Source organism: Aethalodelphis obliquidens, unplaced genomic scaffold (genome assembly GCF_003676395.1).
Source record: "Aethalodelphis obliquidens isolate GAN/ISIS:26980383/991018 unplaced genomic scaffold, ASM367639v1 scaffold29, whole genome shotgun sequence".
NCBI lineage: Eukaryota > Metazoa > Chordata > Mammalia > Artiodactyla > Delphinidae > Aethalodelphis > Aethalodelphis obliquidens.
The window spans coordinates 8,949,355-8,976,115 of NW_020837973.1; the positions used below are offsets into that span (position 1 = coordinate 8,949,355).

General features: G+C 40.6%; 1 pseudogene; it reads left to right on the plus strand.

Moving 5' to 3' along the window:
* The first annotated feature begins 2,426 nt into the window (after positions 1–2,426).
* On the plus strand, positions 2,427–2,823 carry LOC113630208 (60S ribosomal protein L36a-like; annotated as a pseudogene).
* The last annotated feature ends 23,938 nt before the right edge of the window (positions 2,824–26,761 follow it).

A 26,761-nucleotide genomic window follows, 5' to 3' on the forward strand; every position in this document is an offset into this window, starting at 1 on the left:
GCATATCAGAGTCTAAGAAAGTGTTCCCAATCCTTTAAGAAAACCATTACTTGGCTCACTGCAAGCTAATTGCATTTGTTCAGTCATTGTGAAAATGGATGCAGATGGTATGTGGAAGCTAAGAAATACCCCACTGTTAAATCAGAAATAAAGCCACTTGCTCAGGAGAAACTAGTGCCTGGGATGAGGTTTTCACCAAGAAGTGGGCGATTGCTCAGCAAATTTCTCTTTTCTGCTTAAGTAGGTCTTTTAATTAATTTTTACTGACCTACTCCTCCTTTAACACAAAAAGTGTGAACATAGAAAGTATTGGGCTTGTTGATGGTTCCTTCCAATGTCACAAAGCAAAAGTGAGGGAGACAGATTTGTTCTGGGACAAAGCTTTGTTGCCTTGGGATCTGCAACATTGACACTGAGCTGCAATGAAAACAGTGTTGTCTTCTTATTTCTATGTTGGTGTGATAAGAGCTTACTTTTTAAATAAAATGCCATGATGGGGTTAATAACCCCAAAATGAGAATCAAATTGTAATGGGAAGAAGTATACAACATTATGATAAAGCTATATATGATCTCTCTATTTTAAGGTTAAAACCCCAGCATAGTTCTTCTATCGCTTAAAGCTGTCCTTTCTTTTGTTTCAATTAAATGATGCCATATTGTTCTCTTTTCACTAGTAATTAAACACAAAGGTGTAGTGTCATTTAGTAACTAGCTTCCATGTGGTAGAAATTCTAATTGGTTTCAGAATTTGGGGAGAAATGTTAATCCTGATTATTAGAGGAGTAAATGTTCTAGAAAACTGTTGTTCCCTAACCTTATCATCCCTACAGAAACTTATTGGTAGCCTGAAGAAACATGTCCTATTGAAGGTCTATATCTTTGCCTCAAGTTGCCCGATCGCTGGGACACACAAGCATATGGAGATTATTAGAGAGGGGCAGGGTTAATATCATGTAACTGGCAAGGGGTAACAATGAGAGTCAGATATCTGGGAAGAGGACTCCCAGCCCAACCTGCCAGCTGACTGGTCAAGCAGTTGGTTAGCCAACCATGTAGGCGAAGAGACTTACTCAAGTTTACACAGCTAGTCAGAACAGCACCAGGTTAAGAACCTAGGTCTCCTGAACCGGCCAGGGCTGCTTCTACCTTTTTGAGGGAATGTTATAGTCCCTCCTCTTAAATATCCTGCAGGGCTTGTGATGAAAGAACCCTTGGAAGTCTTGGTAACTCCTAGGTTTGTTTGCAGGACAGGTTTTACAAACTACATATTCCTTCTCCAATGATTTGGTTTCCAGCTCCAAATGGAAACTAAGGCAGATGCCAAGCTTCTTACATTAGGATCAGAGTTTAAATGGGTTCTCACAGCTTCCTTAAGGCACCAGGCCCTTCCATCAGGAAAAAGGCTCTTTGCTATGGTTATCACAAAAGGTAAACAGGGGAGTGCAGGGACCTCAGACATCCTGTTTTCATTTCCTTTGGATATGTACCCGGAAGTGGGATTGCTGGATCATATGCAGCTCCAGTTTTAATATTTTGAGGGCAGTATGGATGGTCCTAGAGGACATTATGCTGAGTGAAATAAATCAGACAGAGAAAGACAAATACTGTATGATTTTGTTTGTATGTGGAATATAAAAAAGCCAAACTCATAGAAACGGAATTGAATGGTCGTTACCAGAGGCTAGGGGATGGCAGAAACGGGGAGATGTTGGTCAAAAAGTGCAAACTTCCCTTTAGAATATGAATAAGTTCTGGGGATCTCATGCACAGCTTTGTGATTATAGATAGCAATACTGTACCACATACTTGAAAGTTACTAAGAGAGTCGATCTTAAGCGTTCTCATCACAGGAAAAAAAAAAAAAGAAATAGCAATTATGTGATGTGATAGAGGTATGTATTAGCTAACACCCTGGTGGTGATCACATTGCAGTATATAAATGTATCAAATCAACATGGTGTACACTTTAAACTTACACAATATTATGTATCAATTATATGTCAATAAACTTGAAAAAGAAAGGAAAAAAGACTCTACAGTAATTTATAGTAGCATCTGACAGCACTGAGGTAAAGTCTCCTGTGACTAGCGTAACTAACAGTCCTGGTTTGCTTAGGATAGAGGAATTTCCCAGGAAACTGGAACTTTCCATGGCTAAAACTAGAATAATTCTGGACATCCTGGAAGGAGATGCCCACCCTCTCTGTGGCAGGAAGGAAAGCTATACCTTGCATAGCTGAAATACACACACACACACACACACACTCATGCATACACATGTGGGCGCACGTTTGTGCGTGCACACACACATACAGTATTCATAGGTCTGACGTTGAAATATTAGCTATTTTGTTAGCATCCTGAATATTCGATCAGGAAAAAAATAAAAAGCTTTTTTTCCATGACAACAGTTTTCACGTAAACATGGTGAACGTTCCTAAAACCCGTCAGACTTTCTGTAAGAAGTATGGCAGGCACCAATCCCTCAGAACAGGAAGGGCAAGGACTCTGTGTGCCCAGGGAAAGCAGCATTATAACAAGAAGCAGAGTGGCTACGGTGGGCAGACTAAACGGATTTTCTAGAAAAAGCCTAAAATTACCAAGAAGATTGTGCTGAGGTTTGAATGCATTGAGCCCAACTGCAGGTCTAGGAGAACGCTGGCTCTTAAGAGATGCAAACATCCTGAACTGGGAAAAGATAAGAAGAGAAAGGACCAAGTGATCCAGTTCTCAGCTTCGTATCCTGTTTCATTCCAAAGACAATAAAGTCTTGAGATTATGTTTTTTTTAAAAAAAAAAAAAGATGAAAAGATTGTAAACAAATACTTTAGCTAAAATCTTACTCAAAGTTTGCAAATATGTAACTGTCTGTTCTCTGTATAATAATGTGAAAACGATGATGGTTTTGTACTGTTGACCACATGAAACATACAGCACCAAAGTTTCTGAAGTGAAATGGAAATTGTATCATTATTTCTGCTTTTCAGAGTTTTAATCGTTCAGTAAAGGGCGATGACAGACTCTCCAAATCTCAGCACGTCGAAAAATTCTTTCTTCCTGAGTAGCAAAGCCCATCTGTTTTTAAACTGTGAGGGAGCTGCTGACACTTTATTAAGCTGTTGTTTTGCTTAAATTGCAGTTATTTAAAGTGACACTTCCCTCCACTCCTGCTTTCCAAAGTGCAGTAACCATAACTACTTCTTCTTTGGGAAGCTGCGTGTGGCTGTTCCTCCTTGATTAATACACAGAGTCAATATTTTTGCCTTATTTTAAGGCGTCACAGCAAGTGGATGTTTTTCTGGATATTCACTTTTTCTTCCTTTATTTTCCCCCCTCCTCTCCTGCTGTAAGAGTAGATGCACTGACTATTCTATTTCTAGCAGGAGGAAGAAACCCATGTTTGAAGGAAGTCTTGTTTGCTGGTTATTTAAAATTTTCTGATCACAGCCTGTAGCATCTGTGTTGTTAAGCTGGATTTGATTACTTGACTTTTTTTTTTTTTAACTTTTTTTTTTTTTTTTTGCAGTACGCGGGCCTCTCACTGTTGTGGCCTCTCCCGTTGCGGAGCACAGGCTCTGGACGCGCAGCCTCAGCGGCCATGGCTCACGGGCCCAGCTGCTCCGCGGCATGTGGGATCTTCCCGGATCGGGGCACGAACCCATGTCCCCTGCATCGGCAGGCGGACTCCCAACCACTGCGCCACCAGGGAAGCCCGATTACTTGACTTTTTAGTGAAGAAAGCCCCTTCCTGAAATTTCAGCTCCCTTCTCTTTTTTTCCGGCTTCCTGGTTTTCCTGCAGATCAATCTACCTTGATCTGGGCTGTAACTTGCATCCTCTCCTCCCCTCCCTATGGGGATGAACATTTCATACACAGCAAGAGGTGCTTTAAATGTCATGGTGTGTCTGACCTTCTGGATCTCAAAGGTCAGACACACACGTCTGTTAGAAACAGTTTTCCAAGGAATCATCAGATTCTAGAGTTGGAGTCCCAGTTTCATGTTCTTGGTACTTATTCATGTGTTCTTATTTTACATATTTTCTCAGTTTACTTCTAGCCACTGTATTCAGAAGAAAAATAAGAGATGTCAAAGTGGAGTGGCCTTGAGAAGATCAGAGAAGATAAGTCCTCTGCATCTCTGGATGTTTGGAGACTTTGTTTCTCTCCCTTTCTTGAGCTTCCTTATTTCCTTTTCATTTATCTACTAGTCAAAGCCCACACTCACTGTGCTGGTGGTGGAGACCTTACCCGAGGGGGCGATTAGGGATGCTACAGGTAAAAGGATGAAGAGGAAGGACGTGAAGGCAGAGTTCTGGGAATCTGGGCATGTGAAGGGTGAAACTGGGGGTCTGGGACAGAACCCAGGAAATCTCATGGAGCAGAAGACACAGATTTCCAAGAGAATGAAACTCTTGTTGCACAGAGTTAAATCCCATGAGTGTGTTTGGGGGTGTGAGAGTGAGTGCGAGCAAGGTACTAGAATTCAATAGTACAAAAGAGCAGGGAAGACTGTCACCCGGAGAAACCAGGGGCCAGCAAAGTGAAAAGCCCCCAGACACAACTGTGTCGACTTGGAAAAAAAAATGCAGAACGTAAAAGTTGAGAATTGTGTTTTATTTGGCAGACAAAACTGAGGACTTAAGCCTGGGACCCAGCATCTCAGATCACTCTGAGGGACTGCTCCAAAGAGTTAAGAGAGGGAGCCAGGATACACAGGAGTTTCTATAACAAAGACCAGGTAGTCGGAACATCAAAAGGTTACTGCTAATTAAGGAAAAACAGACATCTCAAGTTAAGGAATTTAGCGCTTTTCTGTGAATGGGAAGATGCAAGAGTCTGGGCTCACTGAAATCATTCCTGTGATATGCATCTCAGCTCCCTGGGGCCAGTGTCCTGTGCTTTCCCATCCTAAGTCTCCTCAGGGGGCACTATTGGGGGTGGCTGCAGCGGCTGACTGCTTTAGATGCTGGGCAGCCTGATTTCATCCTGAGTTCCCTCGGGGCTCACCATCGGGAAGGCTGTCATGTGATGGCTTGATGGCTGCAACCTCCTTTGCTTACCGATATAGCAGGCAATAGATTTCATTCATGAACCAGACCAATGGACTTCTTATTGTTTATTCCTAATTATCATGAAGCCCCAATAACTCTTAGGTATAGTCTGTCAGATCTATCTTGTCACAGGTTTTACTTGTCTGCAATGGAACATTCTACACACGATTGGCTCCTGCGTGTGTTGAGAGGTGTGCAGAGTCCCCCAAATGTGTGGACCCCAGGGATGATGTACTTTGCAGGCTCAGGGTCCAATGGCAAGAAGACCCCCAGACCTCTGCCCACACGTGCTATCCTCCTGGGCCTCCCTCTGGGAAGAGATGGGATGAAGAGAAGGGAAAGGCGGAGGTGGGGTGGGTGCGCGGTGGAGGAGGCAAGCCCCCACATTCCCTCTTTTGACCCAACTTCCCAGACTTTCTGAAATGACTCTAGCCAGGTTATCCACAGGGCAAGGCTTAGCAAGAGCTGAAAGGACATTCTTGTTACACATTCAATCTCTCCTCTCAGCTTTGGCTGCAACTCCATTCATCTGGGCTACTGTAGACTCAGAGACTTGTTATATAAATATAACGGGAGACAACAGGTTGGTATAAAAGGCTTTCTGACAAAGTACAAATGCTGGAATCAGCTCTACTCTATTTTAATGGGGAAATGAGAACTGAAGACACTGCTTGGACAGAAATGGGGAGAAAAGACAAGCTAGAGATTCTAGGGAATCTCAGTTAAACTTCAGGGATTTAACTATTTTCTCTTCATCTGGACTGGCTTATTGAAGTTCAAGGCAAAAAGTGACATTAAAGTTCCACTAGTTCAATACAGTCATTCCACAAGGGAGAATCGCTGCCCCCAGGGGTTTAATGCCTTGTCAAGGGTCATCAGGCTGGTCCATAGTGGAAGCAAGTCTAGGACTAGGTCTCCTGATTTCCAATCCTGACTTTTTTTTAATTGCAACAGGTTATTTCCAATGTCCACAAGGGCAATGAAAACTGTGGGCCAGGTTCCCTGCCAAAGTTCTGTACAGAGAGTAACTTAGCAGAGATGAGAGGGTGGAGGGTAATGATTTGGGAAGCTTTAAACAAGGATTGGAGATCATCATCTGTCATCAGCTGTCTCCTACTTCTACCTTGCCCTGTGAATCCTACCCAGGATCCTGCATCTGCAACTCCGCAGGGGGCTTAATGGGACCTTATTTGCAAACTTTCAAGTTTTCATTGCTTTAATTCAGGTCTAAACTTGATTAATTCTAGTTGGATTTTAAAAAAATTCTGATTTTGTATGAACAATTGTATTCTGCCTTGTCTTCCCCATTCCTCTTTTCTCCAAGTTTCCTCTGTTAGGTTCCATTTTTCAAGTTCAGATGGAGTCCATTGTTTTTGAACTTTTCCCAAGCCTTTTATCCTCCCCTATCTCTGTTGAGTTGCAGAGCCTCAAAACTTGACATAAAATGAATGGGGACCAGACCGCCATGGAAAGTGTGGAGAAGTTGCCCTTTCAGGTCAACCTGTGTTCTTTGTTGGGTAATGGACACCGCTGAAGTGAGAACCCCGATATGGAAGGACCTCAGCAGTATTCTGTCATGTCATCTGTGGCAGTTAGCGGTCTGTGCCTAAGTCTCTTCATCTAAGAATGGTAATAGCTGCAAATTCGATATTGAACTCACAGTGTTGTGAAAATAAAAAGTAGGTACTAAAACATGGTCATAGGTTTAAAAGTGCTGTACAGATATTAGATTACTGTGTAACTGGACCCTGCATTTTCATTCTTTGAGAATCTCAAAGTTCTGCTGAAAAACAGGTAAATTTATATTTTATTTTAGAAAACAAGTTAATTTTTTCAAAAGAACTCATGTTCTTTAAAAATGAGATATCTACTCATTTCAGGCAGAGGAGAATGGTTCCTTTTTAGAATTCTCTAGTAATTCTGTGCTCCCTCAGAGAAGAATCACGTGTTGCAGTACTGTGTATTGCTCGGTGTCCCTCTGGATGCTGCAGTGTATTGAGTAAATTGGTAGAGTGTCATGGAATAGATACATGGCCGATTGACTGGACTACAAATGAGAGGATAAACAAGCTGCTCTCAGTCTACACTGGCCATTCCTTCCGGGAGCTCCCATTATGGGATCATTTTAATGAGTCGCTCAAACCAGGGGACACGGTAGAGTAGGCAGCTGCAATTTGTGCCTCAGAAACATACCACTATTTTTAAATCGAAGTACAGTTGATTTACAACATTGTGTTAGTTTCAGGTGTACAGCAAAGTGATTCAGTTATATTTATATTCTTTTTCAGATTCTTTTCCATTATAGTTCATTACAAGATTTTGAATATAGTTCCCTGTGGTATACAGTAGGTCCTTGTTATTTATCTACTTATATACAGTGGTGTATATCTGTTAATCCAAAACTCCTAATTTGTCGCTCCCTCCTACCTTTCCCCTTCTGTAACCATAAATTTGTTTTCTATATCTGTGAGTCTGATTCTGGTTTGTAAATAAGTTCATTAATATCTCTTTTTAAGATTCCAAATATAAGTGATATCATATGGTATTTGTCTTTGCCTGACTTACTTCACTTAGTATGGTAATCTCTAGGTCCATCCATGTTGCTGCAAATGGCATTATTTCATTATTTTTTATGGCTGAGTAATATTTCATTGTACATATATACCACATCTTCTTTATCCATTCATCTGTCGATGGACACTTAGGTTGCTTCCATGTCTTGGACATTGTAAATAGTGCTGCTATGAACATGGTGGTGCATGTATCTTTTTGAATTAGAGTGTTTTTCTTTACTGGATATATGTGGAGGAGTGGGATTGCTGGATCATATGGTAATTCTATTTTTAGTTTTTAAGGAACCTCCATACTGTTCTCCATAGCGGCTGTACCAATTTACATTCCCACCAATAGTGTAGGAGGGTTCCCTTTTCTCCACACCCTCTCCAGCATTTATTATTTGTAGACGTTTTGATGATGGCCATTCTGACTGGTAAAAACATACCACTTTTGGATCACCACACTCAAAAATATTTCCAGGTTGTATGGGGATCATGTGATTTCAGAGGTGATAGAATCCTCAGCTCACATCCAATCCACTTTCATTTTAAAGTGGGGAAGACTGAGGTGTGGAGAGACTCAGAGCCCCATGTAGACAACAGAGCCTGTTGTCCTGACACCTGAGCCCATTTCCTGAGCTCTGTTCTGCTGATTTAAGGAGATGGTTGTAGCCTCTAGTCTGGGGATACAGGAAGATGATCCAGAGCAGTGGCTCTTAACCAGGGGATTGTTCACCTTCAGCGGATATCTGGTAACGTCTGAAGACATTTTATTTGTCATGATTGGATGGGGGAGTTAGTGATTCAGGGCCAGGGATGCTGCTCAACATCCTACAATGCACAGGACAGCCCCACAACAAAGCATTATCCAGCTCAGAGTGCCAATAGTGCTGAGGTTGAGAAACCCTTTTCTAGAGAAGTTAACTTTGGAGCTGGGAATACTTGGATTCAAACCCTGGATCTGCTATTCTCTATCTTTCGGGGGAGGTTAATCAACCTCCCTGTGCCTTGGGTTCCTCATCTGTAAAATGGGCATCCTGATAGTGCCCATTGCATAGGATTGTCACGAGTGTTAAATAAGATGCTGCATGTAAAATACAGGGAGTCACACACAGTTGGCGCTCAATAAATGGTACCTACTGATGTTATTACACCTGCAAAACTAAATTGTCAGACTTAGATAACTACATGCATATGAGTAAAATCTAATAAGGCTTTTGTGGTCCCCTTAAGGCATTACAGTTTGGTAGGGCACATGGACCTCTCAATTCTTCTTCCAGGACCCTAAGGATCCAGGAATGTTGTCTCAATTGCATATTAAGAAATAGTGATACTGACATATACTGAGAGCTTATTCTGTGACAGGGCTTCTTCTAATCCCGTCATAAGTATTAGCTCATTTAACCTACATAACAGTTTCATCAAGCAGGCACAGCTTGAGACTTAAAGAGCTTCCTTAATCCGAACAGCATGTATTTCTTTAAAAATGCAAAGTTCTTAGCCAATATCTTTAAAAATATTGTATCCCTCCCATTTTCCCTATTTCTCCTTCTGAAACGATATTTTAGACATATGTTGGATCTTCTCATTTTATGCTATGTGATTCCTATGCATGCACACACAGGTATATGTATACATATATAGTTTTTTTTGTTTTGTTTTACATCTTAATTGGAGTATAATTGCTTTACAATGGTGTGTTAGTTTCTGCTTTAAAACAAAGTGAATCAGTTATACATATACATATGTTCCCATATCTCTTCCCTCTTGCATCTCCCTCCCTCCCACCCTCCCTATCCCACCCTTCTACGTGGTCACAAAGAACCGAGCTGATCTGCCTGTGCTATGTGGCTGCTTCTCACTGTCTATTTTACATTTGGTAGTGTATATATGTCCATGCCAGTCTCTCACTTTGTCACAGCTTACCCTTCCCGCTCCCCATATCCTCAAGTCCATTCTCTAGTAGGTCTGTGTCTTTATTCCTGTCCTGCCCCTAGGCTCTTCAGAACCATTTTTTGTTTGTTTGTTTTTTTAGATTCCATATATATGTGTTAGCATACAGTATTTGTTTTTCTCTTTCTGACTTACTTCACTCTGTATGACAGTCTCTGGGTCCATCCACCTCACTATAAATAACTCAATTTCGTTTCTTTTTATGGCTGAGTAATATTCCATTGTATATATGTGCCACATCTTCTTTATCCATTCATCCGATGATGGACACTTAGGTTGTTTCCTTCTCCTGGCTATTGTAAATAGAGCTGCAATGAACATTTTGGTACATGACTCTTTTTGAATTATGGTTTTCTCAGGGTTTATGCCCAGTGGTGGGATTGCTAGGTCATATGGTAGTTCTATTTTTAGTTTTTTAAGGAACCTCCATACTGTTCTCCATAGTGGCTGTACCAATTCACATTCCCACCAGCAATGCAAGAGTGTTCCCTTTTCTCCATACCCTCTCCAGCATTTATTGTTTGTAGATTTTTTGATGATGGCCATTCTGACTTGTGTGAGATGATATCTTATTGTAGTTTTGATTTGCATTTCTCTAATGATTAATGATGATAAGCATTTTTTCATGTGTTTGTTGGAAGTCTGTATATCTTCTTTGGAGAAATGTCTATTTAGGTATTCTGCCCATTTTTGGATTGGGTTGTTTGTTTTATTGTTATTGAGCTGCATGAGCTGCTTGTAAATGTTGGAGATTAATCCTTTGTCAGTTTCTTCATTTGCAAATATTTTCTCCCATTCTGAGAGTTGTCTTTTGGTCTTGTTTATGGTTTCCTTTGCTGTGCAAAAGCTTTGAAGTTTCATTAGGTTCCATTTGTTTATTTTTGTTTTTATTTCCATTTCTCTAGGAAGTGGGTCAAAAAGGATCTTACTGTGATTTATGTCATAGAGTGTTCTGTCTATGCTTTCCTCTAAGAGTTTGATAGTTTCTGGCCTTACATTGAGGTCATTAATCCATTTTGAGCTTATTTTTGTGTATGGTGTTAGGGAGTGATCTAATCTCATACTTTTACATGTACCTGTCCAGTTTTCCCAGCACCACTTATTGAAGAGGCTGTCCTTTCTCCACTGTACATTCCTGCCTCCTTTATCAAAGATAAGGTGACCATATGTGCATGGGCTTATCTTTGGGATTTCTACCCTGTTACATTGATCTATCTTTCTGTTTTTGTGCCAGTACCATACTGTCTTGATTACTGTAGCTTTGTAGTATAGTCTGAAGTCAGGGAGCCTGATTCCTCCAGCTCCATTTTTCATTCTCAAGATTGCTTTGGCTATTCGGGGTCTTTTGTGTTTCCATACAAATTGTGAAATTTTTTGTTCTAGTTCTGTGAAAAATGCCAGTGGTAGTTTGATAGGGATTGCATTGAATCTGTAGATTGCTTTGGGTAGTATAGTCATTTTCACAATGTTGATTCTTCCAATCCAAGAACATGATATATCTCTCCACCTATTTGTATCATCTTTAATTTCTTTCATCAGTGTCTTATAATTTTCTGCATACAGGTCTTTTGTCTCCTTAGGTAGGTTTATTCCTAGATATTTTATTCTTTTTGTTGCAATGGTAAATGGGAGTGTTTTCTTGATTTCACTTTCAGATTTTTCATCATTAGTGTTAGGAATGCCAGAGATTTCTGTGCATTAATTTTGTATCCTGCTACTTTACCAAATTCATTGATTAGCTCTAGTAGTTTTCTGGTAGCATCTTTAGGATTCTCTATGTATAGTATCATGTCATCTGCAAACAGTGACAGCTTTACTTCTTCTTTTCTGATTTGGATTCCTTTGATTTCCTTTTCTTCTCTGATTGCTGTGGCTAAAACTTCCAAAACTATGTTGTATAAGAGTGGTGAGAGTGGGCAACCTTGTCTTGTTCCTGATCTTAGTGGAAATGGTTTCAGTTTTTCACCATTGACGACGATGTTGGCTGTGGGTTTGTCATATATGGCCTTTATTATGTTGAGGAAAGTTCCCTCTATGCCCACTCTCTGGAGGGTTTTTATCATAAAAGGGTGCTGAATTTTGTTGAAAGCTTTCTCTGCATCAATTGAGATGACCATATGGTTTTTCTTCTTCAATTTGTTAATATGGTGTATCACAATGATTGATTTGTGCATATCGAAGAATCCTTGCATTCCTGGGATAAACCCCACTTGATCATGGAGTATAATCCTTTTAATGTGCTGTTGGATTCTGTTTGCTAGTATTTTGTTGAGGATTTTTGCATCTATGTTCATCAGTGATATTGGCCTGTAGTTTTCTTTCTTTGTGACATCCTTGCCTGGTTTTGGTATCAGGGTGATGGTGGCCTCATAGAATGAGTTTGGGAGTGTTCCTCCCTCTGCTATATTTTGGAAGAGTTTGAGAAGGATAGGTGTTAGCTCTTCTCTAAATGTGTGATAGAATTTGCCTGTGAAGCCATCTGGTCCTGGGCTTTTGTTTGTTGGAAGATTTTTAATCATAGTTTCAATTTCAGTGCTTGTGATTGGTTTGTTCATATTTTCTATTTCTTCCTGATTCAGCCTTGGCACGTTGTGCATTTCTAAGAATTTGTCCATTTCTTCCAGGTTGTCCATTTTATTCGCATAGAGTTGCTTGTGGTAATCTCTCATGATCTTTTGTATTTCTGCAGTGTCAGTTGTTACTTCTCCTTTTTCATTTCTAATTCTATTGATTTGAGTCTTCTCCCTTTTTTTCTTGATGAGTCTGGCTAATGGTTTATCAATTTTGTTTATCTTTTCAAAGAACCAGCTTTTGATTTTATTGACCTTTGCTATCATTTCCTTCATTTCTTTTTCATTTATTTCTGATCTGATCTTTATGATTTCTTCCTTCTGCTGACTTTAGGATTTTTTGTTCTTCTTTCTCTAATTGCTTTAGGTGCAAGGTTAGGTTGTTTATTCGAGGTGTTTCCTGTTTCTTAAGGTAGGATTGTATTGCTGTAAACTTCCCTCTTAAGACTGCTTTTGCTGCATCCCATAGGTTTTGGCTTGTCGTGTCTCCATTGTCATTTGTTTCTCGGTATTTTTTGATTTACTCTTTGATTTCCTCAGTGATCACTTCGTTATTAAGTAGTGTATTGTTTAGTCTCCATTTGTTTGTATTTTTTACAGATCTCTTCCTGCAATTGATATCTAGTCTCATAGCGTTGTGGTTGGAAAAGATACTTGATACAATTTCAATTTTCTTAAATTTACGAAGGCTTGATTTGTGACCCAAGATATGATCTATCCTGGAGAACATTCCATGAGCACTTGAGAAAAATGTGTATTCTGTTGTTTTTGGATGGAATGTCCTATAAATATCAATTAAGTCCATCTTGTTTAATGTATCATTTAAAGCTTGTGTTTCCTTATTTATTTTCATTTTGGATGATCTGTCCATTGGTGAAAGTGGGGTGTTAAAGTCCCCTACTATGAATGTGTTACTGTTGATTTCCCTTTTTATGGCTGTTAGTATTTGCCTTATGTATTGAGGTGCTCCTATGTTGGGTGCATAAATATTTACAATTGTTATATCTTCTTCTTGGATTGATCCCTTGATCATTATGTAGTGTCCTTCTTTGTCTCTTCTAATAGTCTTTATTTTAAAGTCTATTTTGTCTGATATGAGAATTGCTACTCCAGCTTTCTTTTGGTTTCCATTTGTATGGAATATCTTTATCCATCCCCTCACTTTCAGTCTGTATGTGTCTCTAGGTCTGAAGTGGGTCTCTTGTAGACAGCATATATACGGGTCTTGTTTTTGTATCCATTCAGCCAGTTTGTGTCTTTTGGTGGGAACATTTAAACCATTTACATTTAAGGTAATTATCGATATGTATGTTCCTATTACCATTTTCATAATTGTTTTGGGTTTGTTATTATAGGTCTTTTCCTTCTCTTGTGTTTCTTGCCTAGAGAAGATCGTTTAACATTTGTTGTAAAGCTGGTTTGGTGATGCTGAACTCTCTCAGCTTTTTCTTATCTGTAAAGGTTTTAATTTCTCCATCAAATCTGAATGAGATCCTTGCTGGGTAGAGTAATCTTGGTTTTAGGTTTTTCTCCTTCATCACTTTAAATATGTCCTGCAAGTCCCTTCTGGCTTGCAGAGTTTCTGCTGAAAGATCAGCTGTTAACCTTATGGGGATTCCCTTGTGTGTTATTTGTCGTTTTTCCCTTGCTTCTTTTAACATGTTTTCTTTGTATTTAATATTTGACAGTTTGATTAATATGTGTCTTGGCATGTTTCTCCTTGGATTTATCCTGTATGGGACTCTCTGTGCTTCCTGGACTTGATTAACTATTTCCTTTCCCATATTAGGGAAGTTTTCAACTATAATCTCTTCAAATATTTTCTCAGTCCCTTTCTTTTTCTCTTCTTCTTCTGGAGCCCCTATTATTCGAATATTGGTGTGTTTAATGTTGTCCCAGAGGTCTCTAAGACTGTTCTCCGTTCTTTTCATTCTTTTTTCTTTATTCTGCTCTGCAGTAGTTATTTCCACTATTTTATCTTCCAGGTCACTTATACGTTCTTCTGCCTCAGTTATTCTGCTATTGATCCCTTCTAGAGTATGTTTGATTTCATTTATTGTGTTGTTCAGCATTGCTTGTTTCATCTTTAGTTCTTCTAGGTCCTTGTTAAATGTTTCTTGCATTTTCTCTATTCTATTTCCAAGATTTTGGATCATCTTTACTATCATTATTCTGAATTCTTTTTCAGGTAGACTGCCTATTTCCTCTTCATTTGTTAGGTCTGGTGGGTTTTTATCTTGCTCCTTCATCTGCTATGTGTTTTCTGTCTTCTCATTTTGCTTATCTTACTGTGTTTGGGGTTTCCTTTTTGCAGGCTGCAGGTTCGTAGTTCCCATTGTTTTTGGTGTCAGTCCCCAGTGGCTAAAGTTGGTTCAGTGGGTTGTGTAGGCTTCCTGGTGGAGTGGACTAGTGCCTGTGTTCGGGTGGATGAGGCTGGATCTTGTGTTTCTCGTGGGCAGGTTCACGTCTGGTGGTGTGTTTTGGGGTGTCTGTGGCCTTATTACGATTTTAGGCAGCCTCTCTGCTAATGGGTGGGGTTGTGTTCTTGTCTTGCTAGTTGTTTGGCATAGGGTGTCCAGCACTGTAGATTGCTGGTTGTTGAGTGAAGCTGGGTGTTGGTGTTGAGATGGAGATCTCTGGGAGATTTTCGCCATTTGATATTATGTGGAGCTGGGAGGTCTCTTGTGGACCAGTGTCCTGAAGTTGGCTCTCCCACCTCAGAGGCACAGCACTGAGTGCTGGCTGTAGCACCAAGAGCCTTTCATCCACAGAGCTCAGAATCAAAGGGGGAAAAAGTAGAAAGAAAGTAAGAAAGAAAGAAAGAAAGAAAGAAAGAAAGAAAGAAAGAAAGAAAGGGGATAAAAGAAAATAAAATAAAGTAAGGCAAAATAAAATAAAGTTATTAAAATAAAAAAATAATTATTAAGAAAAAAACTTAAAAAAAAAATTAAAAACAAAAAACAGACGGATAGAACCCTAGGACAAATGGTGAAAGCAAAGCTACACAGACAAAATCTCACACAGAAGCATACACATACACACTCACAAAAAGAGGAAAAGGGGAAAAAATAAATCTTGCTCTTAAAGTCCACCTCAATTTGGGGTGATTTGTTGTCTATTCATGTATTCCACAGATGCAGAGTACATCAAGTTGATTGTGGAGATTTAATCCGCTGCTCCTGAGGCTACTGGGAGAGATTTCCCTTTCTCTTCTTTGTTCTCACAGCTCCCAGGGGTTCAGCTTTGGATTTGGCCCCGCCTCTGTGTGTAGGTCCCCGGAGGGCGTCTGTTCTTTGCTCAGACAGGCCGGGGTTAAAGGAGCCGCTGATCTGGGGGCTCTGGCTCACTCAGGCCGGGGGGAGGGAGGGGCACGGAGTGCGGGGCGAGCCTGCGGTGGCAGAGGCTGGCGTGACGTTGCACCAGCCTGAGGCGTGCCATGCGTTCTCCCAGGGGAGTTGTCCCTGGATCCCGGGACCCTGGCCGTGGCGGGCTGCACAGGCTCCCAGGAAGGGGGGTTTGGATAGTGACCTGTGCTCACACACAGTCTTCTTGGTGGCGGCAGCAGCAGCCTTAGCGTCTCCTGCCCGTCTCTGTGGTCCGTGCTTTTAGCCGCGGCTCACGCCCGTCTCTGGAGCTCCTTTAAGCAGCGCTCTTAATCCCCTCTCCTTGCGCACCAGGAAACAAAGAGGGAAGAAAAAGTCTCTTGCCTCTTCGGCAGCTCCAGACCTTTTCCCGGACTCCCTCCCGGCTAGCCGTGGTGCACTAACCCCCTAAGGCTGTGTTCACGCTGCCAACCCCAGTCCTCTCCCTGCGCTCCGACCGAAGCCCGAGCCTCAGCTCCCAGCCCCGCCCGCCCCGGCGGGTGAGCAGACAAGCCTCTCGGGCTGGTGAGTGCCGGTCGGCACCGATCCTCTGTACGGGAATCTCTTCGCTTTGCCCTCCGCACCCCTGTTGCTATGCTCTCCTCCGCGGCTCCGAAGCTCCCCCTCTCTGCCACCCACAGTCTCTGCCAGTGGAGGGGCTCCTAGTATGTGGCAACCTTTCCTCCTTCCCAGCTCCCTCCCACTGGTGCAGGTCCCGTCCCTATTCTTTTGTCTCTGTTTTTTCTTTTTTTCTTTTGCCCTACCAAGGTACGTGAGGAGTTTCTTGCTTTTTGGGAGGTCTGAGGTCTTCTGCCAGCATTCAGTAGGTGTTCTGTAGGAGTTGTTCCACATGTAGATGTATTTCTGATGTATCCATGGGGAGGAAGGTGATCTCCGCATCTTAGTCTTCCGGCGTCTTCTACATATATAGTTTTAACTTTATTTTTGTTGAAGTAATACATATGTAATGCTTAAAAGTCAAATGGTTCTAAAAGACTTATGACCAGATAGAATAGTCCCTGGCTCACACTAGATTCCAACTCCCAGACACAACTGTTTTCAACTCTTTTGTTTGCTTCTTCTGACATTCACCTCTGTATTACTACAACATGCTGATGTTATTATTGATTTTTCAGATTTGGATATCATCTACTGATTTTTTACTACAGAAGATGAGGAATTAGCTCTCATTTACACCTTCTTTGTCATCATTCCCCTTTCTTCCATTATCTTTCAACCTCATCATGGAAAATTTTTTTTACCATCATATTTTTATTTTCCAAGAGATTATTTTTGTTCTTCAGTTGTTCCTTTTTTAATTGTTTCCTGTTTTGTTTAATGTATGTGCTGTCTTCTCTTATAACTCTGAAGATATTATACTTTTTTTTTGCTTCTTTTTTCTGTTTCTTCTAAGTATTGCCTATGTTTCCTCAGAGCCTCTTTACTTTTCTTTTCACTTCTTTCTTTTCTTTTTCTTTTCAGTACATAGAGCTTCCAGTGAACTTTATTTTTTTTTTATTTTTGGCTGCGTCAGGTCTTAGTTGTGGTACTCGGGATCTATCGATGTGGTGCGGACTCTTCATTGTGGCGCGCAGGCTTCTCTCCAGTGGTGGCATGCAGGCTTCTCTCTCTAGTTGTGGTGCACGGGTTCCAGAGCTCATGGGCTCTGTAGTTTGCAGCCTGCGGGCTCTCTCATTGAGGTACACGAGTTCAGTAATTGTGGCCAGTGGGCTTAGTTGCCCTGTAGCTTGTGGGATCTTAGTTCCTCAACCAGGGATTGCACCCACGTCCCCTGCATTGGAAGACGGACCACTAGACCACTGGACCACTAGGGAAGTCCCCCAATCAACTTATTTAATCCTCACTCTTAATATGAAGCTAGCTAAAAAATTACCAGGCATTGGAGGAAAGTATTTTATATTAAAAATAGATGTTTTCTTTGGAGCTGTTCGGTCTCCCAAAGGGGATGTCCTGAACTTGATTGTCTGAGGGGTAGACAGTGGCTGCTGACGTTCTCAAACTCAAATGCAGAAAGTGTCCAGGGCTCATCTTGCAATTTGCAGAATTTTGCTGACTCATCAGTTTTTAGTGTGGTCCTTGTCTATGATAGAGGTGAATTTTGCTGAGTCCAGAGTCTGTCTAGTTCAACTTCTCCTCAGAGTTTTCTGCTACGGAATGAGAGGGGAACTGGTCCCAACCTTTTCTCATTCAGTCTTTCAGCCAGTTCTGTTTGGAGTTCTACATGCACCCCTGCCCTCAGAGGTACCAGATCTTTGCAGCATGAATCAGCCTGCTTTCCAGCTTTGCCATTTTAGGTTTGCCAGTTTAGGTTTTAGCTTCTTCTGGGCTAAATGTTAACTACTAACATTTTATTACCACACTACTCTCCCATTCTGTCTGTGCTTTGAGTTTCTGCTTTCTTTCTTTCTTTCTTTTTTTTTGGCTGCACCTTGTGGCATGTGGGATCTTAACTCCTTGATCAGGGATCGAACCCATGTCCCCTCCAGTGGAAGTGCTGAGTCTTAACCACTGAACCACCATGGAAGTTCCTCTGCATTCTTTTTACCACCACCACTTTAGGGGAAATATCATGAAGGAGGGTGATAAATGTTTATATTGAAGGTGCCATGTTTAACTAGGAACCCCCTTTAAGAAGTAACTCTTTGTCTCTCTCTGTGCTACATTTTGGATAATTTGTTTAGATCTAGAGCTTTCAGTTGGCTAATTCTCCCTTCAGTTTTGTCTAATCTGCTATTTAACCTGACCACTGAGTTTTAAGTTTTAATTGACATGTTTTTCTCCTCTAGATGTCCTATTTTACCTGTTAGAAAAATCTGCCTCTTTTTCCTCATGTTTTCTTGTTCTTTCATTATGATTATTTTTTGATCTTTGTTATTCTTTTTAACAGATGAACTTAAAATCTCTTAAAGATTCTTCTAACCTCTCAAGCCCTTGACTGGGCTACTTCTGTTTTCTTTCTTTTCTTTCTTCTGTTTTGGTGATCATTGAATCCCATTATGGTGAACCATTTCCTCTTCGGTTTTTTAATTTTGATAATGAGCTCATCTTTAGTGGAGATTTCTTTCTTTCTGTAGGAAGCCCATATGCCCTGAGTTATATAAACGTCCCTACAGAGGGTTTTTGCATCTGCTTCTGCTGGGAACCACAGGGGTTCACTTACCTGGGATTTTTTGTTGTTATTTGTTGAGATCCCTGTATTATGTGGATAGCATAAATTCATACTCCATGTCTATGCTGTGTACAAAATTACTGTTTTGATATCTCACAGGAGACGTTAATATTGTTTTCCATACAGATCCCCAGGCAGAGAGAAGCCTCTTCCACCTTCTTGGGCCAGTAGGAAGATAGTCGTTTTTGCTGTTTATGCTGGTTATTCAGCTGCGGGATCTCAGCCTTCTCCCTGCTCCTTCTACACTGTATTTTCTGATGCCAGGGCTGGGATTCTGCAAATCATATTTCCCTTCTGCCATCTTCCTCTCTTTCAGCTTTTGCCAATAAGGGGCTCAGAGTGAGAGTGGGAGGCAGAAGGAGAGAGAATAGACTTCCTGTTTGCTCACTGCTCCTGAAGCATCACCTTGGCAATGGTTCATCATCCCAGTGATGGCAGTGGTTCTAGCTTCTAGCTTCTTCTCACACCACTAGTGTCAGCATTACCCCAAGAAACACCAATACCAGCTGGGTTGCACACCTTAGAGCTCTGAATCTTAGGTCTGCACGATCTCTCCTCCAAAGTTCTACATTCTAATAACTCACTCCTGGACAAGAACATATGGGTCCAGATCAATAACCACGTGTTAAACAGCTTCTAAGATGGTTCCCAACCATCTCTGTCTCCTGGTCTTCACAGCCTTGTGTAAATCCCACCCCTTGAGCATGACCTGAACCTAATAAACAGACAGAATGTAGCAAAAATGATGGGATGCCTCTTCTGAGGTTGGTTACAAAAGGTTCTGGCTTTCATTATGCCTACCCTCTCTCACTGTTTTGTTTGCTTGGTCTGATGGGAGCTTGTTGCCATGTTGCGAGCTGCCCTATAGGGAGACTCTGGCGAGGATCTGAGAGAGACCTCTGACCAGTATTCAGCAATGAACTGAGGCCTTCAGGCCAACAGCTTGTGAGGAATGAAATATTCCCAACCGCCACATGAGTGAGCTTGGAAGCAAACCCACCCCTGGCTGACACCCTGATTTCAGCCTGGTCTTTCAGACCCTGAGTCTGAGGGCTCTGCTAAGCCACATTCAGTTGCCTGACCTACAGAAACTGTGAGATAATAAATGTTTGTTGTTTTAAGCTGAGAGGCTTTGGGGTAATTAGTTACACAGCCATATATAACTAATCCTACTCCATTTCGAATAACAGAATGACTTTATGATGGAAACAGAAGGCCTACAAAGGTGCTGGGTTTATGTAGGGCTAGCAATTTCAGCTACTTCTAGCTCCCCAGGGTCTAAGACCCCACCAGTGTCTCCCAAATGGGCATTAAAACTCTGGCCCTCAGCTGGTAAGGCCCTTGTCCAAACCTGCATTTCTTTGTGTAAGTGCCCTAACAGTTTCTGGCAGCACCAGAAAATTTCCCTTACGTTTGAACTTGACTATGTACTTTTAAAACATTTTGTAATATTTACTCAGGGTTTCTCTGCTTTTGAGGAAGAAATGGACGTCCCCAGGTCTCTCCAATGCCAGAAATCCAACGTCAAGCAGAAGACTCTGGATATTCATACATAAAATCAGGAAGTCTCTGTATTTTAATTTTCAATATTTAAACAGATTGGTCTTTACCAGTTGTTAAAACACAAACTCTAATTCATAATATGAATGATCTCCCAGGATGAATGCCATTAGGGCAATCTGGTAGTTTAATTGCTTGCTCCCTGATGACTTATGACTTGGAACAGCTAGGAAAGTAGGGTATCAAAACAAATACTTGAAGGCCAAGGATAAAAATATGTTAATAATTAGTAACAACTAGAAGCAAAGTTAATTCTCAGTGGGCCCATAATGCCAGCTATTTAATGCAAATGAACAAATGGCATTTTAATGTAAAGGAATTGAAAGTTAATATTCTAATTTTCCAAATAAGATCAATAATTCAACAAACAATAATGTTTTGGAGGAAGGAATTTAGAACTAGAGCAATAACTTTAATTCGGAGATAAGTGAAATGCTATGTGAAGTTTATATTTGTGGATCCCGAATTAGACCAAATTAGAGTTAGGTGCACATACACTGGAAGGAAGGGCTCATAAAGATGAAAAGTGCAAGCCATAGCTGATCACAAAGTGATAATATTGGTCTTAGAACACTGGATAATGAAGCAATCTTTTATTTCTTTGAAGGATTATGAGAGATAATTCTGAATTAAAATGGTGTTGTTTTGGGAGTTCCCTGGTGGTTCAGTGGTTAGGACTCAGCGCTTTCAATGCCGGGGCCCCGGGTTTAATCCCTGGTCAGGGAACTGCAATCCTGCAAGCCATGAGACTCAGCCAAAACCAAAAAAATTTATTTTAAATAAAAACTAAATAAAATGGTGTTGTTTTGAATGATTAGATCTTGTGTTTTAGATAAAAGTTTAATAAATGAACAGTGAAACAGCATTCCAATTTCTGGTATTGGGTTGCTCTGGATGAATCATTTTGACTTTAAGTATAAAAACACACCCCTATGTTCAGACTGTAGCCTCACTGTGACCAGGAGTGACAGTATTTTGTGCCTGCTTTGTACAGGATGCTGAAAAAACACCACTCTAACCTGGTAACTTCCATGTGTATAGTACCTTGCAGTCAACAAATGTTTCCCACACTTTCTCTCATTTGATCCTTTAAACAAGCTTGTATGGTAGGTATTCTTAGCCTCATTTGACAGGGGAGGGAATTGAGAAATTATGATTTGCCTGGTGTCGTGCAACTTGCAAATGCAGAATTTTCCCCTGGACCTCAAGCACATCACCATGTCCAGAGCGATTTCTATTGCCCTCCACACTCAGCTCCTTCAGGTGTGTCTGTATTTTTAACTCCATAATGCCTGGCAAAGCCAGATGAGCAGTCTCTTCATTCTGCAGTGGTTTTTGTTGTTGTTGTTGTTTTGGTATTTTTTGTATTTTACTGAAGTATAGTTGATTTACAATGTTGCATTAGTTTAAGGTGTACAGCACAGTGATTCAGTTATACAGGTATAGATTCTTTTTCAGATTCTTTTCCATTACAAGATATTGAGTAGAGTTCCCTGTGCTATATAGTAGGTTCTTGTTGGTTACCTATTTTATATATAGTAGTGTGTGTATGTTAATCCCAAACTCCTAATTTACCTGCCACCACACATACACACACACTCACACACACAGCGTTTTGAAGTGTGTTGGATCCTCTGGCAGTTCTAGCATCTGTTTGTAGTGCTTTATTTTGAATTTGTTCTTTATCAGACAGAATTCTAATGCAATTTCAATGACTGTAAACACCTTCTTCTGTGGCAGGCTCTGTACTCCTCTGATCTGGGTATTATTTTTTCACTCCAATTTAAAAAAGAAAACACTTCTCTTGATGTATACCATGGTACAGAAAAATTCCACCCGGTAAATGTTGAACAATGAAACACATCCATATATTCAGTGTTCTGAGCAAGAAACAAAGTTTCCAACACTCCAGAAACCCCTCATGTCCCCTTTCAGTCACCACTCCCTCCAAGGGTAATCCCTGGGCTGACTTCTAACGGCATACATGGGCCTTGCCTGTTTTCATGCTTCTTATACATGAAGTCTCTTGTGTTCATTTGCTCAAAAATATGTTTGGGAGGCTCATGCATGTTGTAGAATGCAGTAGTAGGGTGTTCATTTTCAGTGCTGCACAGTATTCCACTGTGTGGAATTTGTTATCTTATTATAATACTGTTATGATTATATATAAAATACTATATTGTAATAGAGCATACCTTATTACAATGTTATTATATATAAAATAATATATTGTAATAGACTAGACAACTAATAGCATAGGCAAATATTCTGGAATAGCTCTATTTATCTATTCTACAGTTGACGGGCATTTGGGTGGTTTCCAGTTTGGGACTATTACTAATAGGCCCTCTGTGGACATTCTAGAACAGCTTTTATGATGAATATAGGTACACAGTTTTGGGGGGAAATATGACCCAATTTTTGGATGATTTTTTAATATTCTTCCACTGGCAGAAGATAAAATATATAAAGAGTATAATTTTCCATTTATATATTTTATGCTGATAATCTAAATCATAACTTATGGAAAGTCAAGACCTCTGATAGCAAACATACCTCATTCACTTAGGCTTCATCAGTTTAAAATTTGTAATCATTTAGACTGGAACTCAAATGATATTTCTTTCATTTAGCAAACACTTTCTTTAAAGCTAATGTCAATATTTCAATACAAGGGGCAATTTCAAATTCAAGATCCAGTCACCAAACATTTTAGGCACTACATTTACATGTATAACTCATAAGGTAATTGCAAGTGGATCTTATCTATAGATGAAAACAAGGTATCCCAGGAAATGTATTTTGCAATAATAAGCTTTGTTAGTAGGTCTGAGTTGGTGATACTTTAATATAACAGACAATTTCTTTTACAAGTAATACTACATTCTGTCATTTCAAATTATTGGATTTAGATGTGGCACTGTCCTAGATGAATGACTCTAGTGCACATATAAGCACAGAACACTTATCGGCATGTAGAACCGTTCCCCCAATTAATCAAGAAGGACACAGGTAATAAGGTAGTTCTAATCATGTTTAAATATTCATTGAGAGTTTGTGCCTAGAAGTCATGGTGCAAACTGTAAAGCATTCTGCCTGAGATCGTTATTAGTGATGGTTATATTCAGGTCCTCTCCCCTCCCTCCACCTCCTTCTTTCCTAAATGCTTCTTCTGCAGAGTAACAAACACGGAGTTGGGTCATTTCTAACCATTCTCACTAAAACCCCCTTCTGGTTTTTGCCTTTATTATCCATCCTCTTGACTTAGCAGAATCCTTTTCAGAGTAAGCCAGGCTCTCAATACTCCCACCACCTCCTAAGAATAAAGCTTTTCTCCATCTGCTAAACATGAATTGGGAGACGTGCTTATTGGGAAAAGTATCTGGGGCCCTGGGAGGACAGGAGAGGAGCATTAAAGCTGCTCTGAGGGGGAACTGGAGGGGACTTGGGAGGGGAGGGCACCAGGGAAGATGTTTCCAGACGGCATGACCTTTAGACCAAGAATCTGAACAGTGGGTATGTGTAGGGACGTGGTGGGGTATGAATTAGCCAGTGTGTTGGGGGAAGAAGGAGCTGTGTTTAGGACACTTGAGATGAACCAGGTAATGATTCTCCCCATTGGCTGCATGTTGGAATGCCCTGGTATAGCAGTTATCTCTTGCCCCAGTGATACTGTGCACCAAGTAACCACACAACCACAGTGGTGCACAGCACCTCGTGTTTGTTGCCTGTGCGTCTGAGGTGGTTGGAGAGACAATTCTGTGAGATGTGATTTAGTAAAGTTAACCATATTCTTACAAACCCATGTGCACAGCCAGGGACTGCAAACCCTGCAGGAAGCACAGCGGGGGAGACGGCTGGCTCTGGACGCACACACCTGAGGGCAAAAAGCCTGGCTCCCACATCCAAGATGCGTGGTCTTGGGTGGGGTATTTGTACACTTCATCTGTAAAATGGGAATAGCAATCATGCCCACTTTGTAGCATTGTTTTGAAGGTTAGATCAAGATAATGCATGAAGAAGCTGGGCCCAGAGTTTGGCCCATAGCTAGCACTTAGTAAGTGGTGGTCTGTATTAGATGTCAAGTTGGAGAGTGAAACTATTCACTGCTCTTTATTAAATTTTCCTCTGTAAGTCCTTTAGAGAATTGGTCATTTAGAGCAATACCAATAACATTCATATAGTGTATTAAAATTCACCAAGTGCCTTCATACACCTTCTTTGATCAACGTAATAATCTGGGTGGTAAATAAGGATAAGAAAATTGAGGTTCTGAAATGTTGAAAGTTTCACACAAGGTTCTTCAGCTAATATAGCTCCCAGATGGAATCTCCTGGCTGGATTATAATCGTGCTCCAGATGTTCCAGCTGGCGGTTTCAAGAGTGAGGCTCCAGAAATGCATGTGCTGACTTTCCCTTCAAAATTCTCCACAAGAAAGTGTGGGGTGTAGAAAGAGACAAGCTAGGCTCACACCCTGACTGCCACCAGGAGTTCTGGAGGCTCAAAGGAGATAATACACGGAGAGTATTTCTACCTTGGAATGTTCCGTGTATATTCACTGTAAAAATGTAGTCCTATTTTGTTTAGTAGAGTCTTAGCCGATCGGTATGATATGGCTTACATCACAACTTTTCTTAAAGTTCTGCAAAGAAAAATTGAAGTTTCCTATGTAAAGAAAGGTAGGCATTTTTTAATGAAATAAGTCAACAAACATTTTAAAGGAGTAGTTTTTCTGACTCAAAGTGTCCTTGCTTGGACTTCCCTGGCGGCTCAGTGGTTGAGAGTCTGCCTGCCGATGCAGGGGACACGGGTTCGTGCCCCAGTCCGGGAAGATCCCACATGCCGCGGAGCGGCTGGGCCCGTGAGCCATGGCCGCTGAGCCTGCGCATCCGGAGCCTGTGCTCCGCAACGGGAGAGGCCACAACAGTGAGAGGCCCGTGAACTGCAAAAAAAAAAAAATGTGTCCTTGCTTAACTCTGACAAGTGTTCATCACAGTAATTGTACTTCATGCCATTTTAGGCTGAGGTCAGGGTAGGGTCAGTTAAAGATTCACATTTTAATAGAAGATTTTATTTTATTTCTCGAATTACTGAGAGTGAGAGAGCATGTGTATCCCTTCCACATCTCTGAATTCTAACCTCCCTGCTGGTGGAAGCCCCCATCCTGCCAGTTCTGTCTCACCTTCTCCATTCACCAGAGCCAGTAGGGGTCTTTTCTTCCTACCAATGCCTTTAATTTCCTAGTAGAACTGAACTTGTGGCACTTAACTGCTAGCACCAGGCCACCAGCATGCATTGTATTTGTAGGCAATTACAGTTTACAGCAACCATCTTGCATTGGGTACTTACTTTGTGCCAAGTATTGTCCTAAGCACCTTACTCAAAATAGTTCATTTAAACCTCAAAACACTCCATCAAGTAAGCAATAATTTGAAAATATAAACGGAAATGTTTTCACTTCCCAACAATATTTCCAAGGGCTTTAAGCCTTGCTATGTTCTTTTGGGGTGTTGAGGGGATGTGATGAGTTGAACCTTGGATGTGTGGATATAGGATGAGTGTTAATCGACATATTTACCAGAAGAAGAAAACTTTTCCCATTGCCACCATCTCTTTTCCTTCACAACATTTTGTTATAAAAATTGCCAAATATACAGAAAGTGGGAAAATAGCATAATAGCATCTAAATTCTAAGCTCAACAATTGCAAATTTTAATATATGTAAATATATATTATGGTTTTTACTGAATCTTTTGAAAGTTAGTTGCCAATGTCTTGACATTTCATCCCTAAGTACTACAGCATGCCCTTCCTTAAAATGAGGGCAATCTCTTATATAACCACCATACCGTTATCACACCCCAGAAAATTAACAATCATATTGAATGTGGCTTGTCTTTTCTCTCCATCCCTATTTGACCAATAAAAGGACAATAGAGGAAAGCCTTTGGAATTTGAATTCCAGCAACCTAGTATTCTGTATTGTCCCTAAATATTGTAGCCTTTCTTCTTACTTGAAAAGTGTTTGATACTTTGATGGGGAGAGAGACTATTTGTTAATACTTTGAAAATTGGAATTCACTCTCTTAATAAGGTAAATATGGGCATGCCCATGGAATGACTGGAAAAATTAAGGCTGAAAGTTACAAATAGTTTTGTCCTTTATGGATTAGAACTCTGTTTTTTCCCCCAAAAAAGTCCAGGTAAACTTAAGGCTAATCAATAATTCACAGATGCAGCCTCTAACCAAGGGATTTACCAGTTTAATGAACAAGAAACCATACACAAGTCCAGACTTTAACAGTTAATAGAGGGAACTTCAACCTCCGTTTTTGAGACTATGCACCAGCTAAGGATACAATTACAAAGGTGAGCTAGTGAGAGATTATAGCTTTCTTTTTCCACTTATGAAATAAATCACTATTTTTTGCTGACTACAGAAAAATGTAACTTTAAACAATTATGAAAAAGACGACATATAAACTTTGCCTCATACTTATTTCCTCCAAGCCAATGA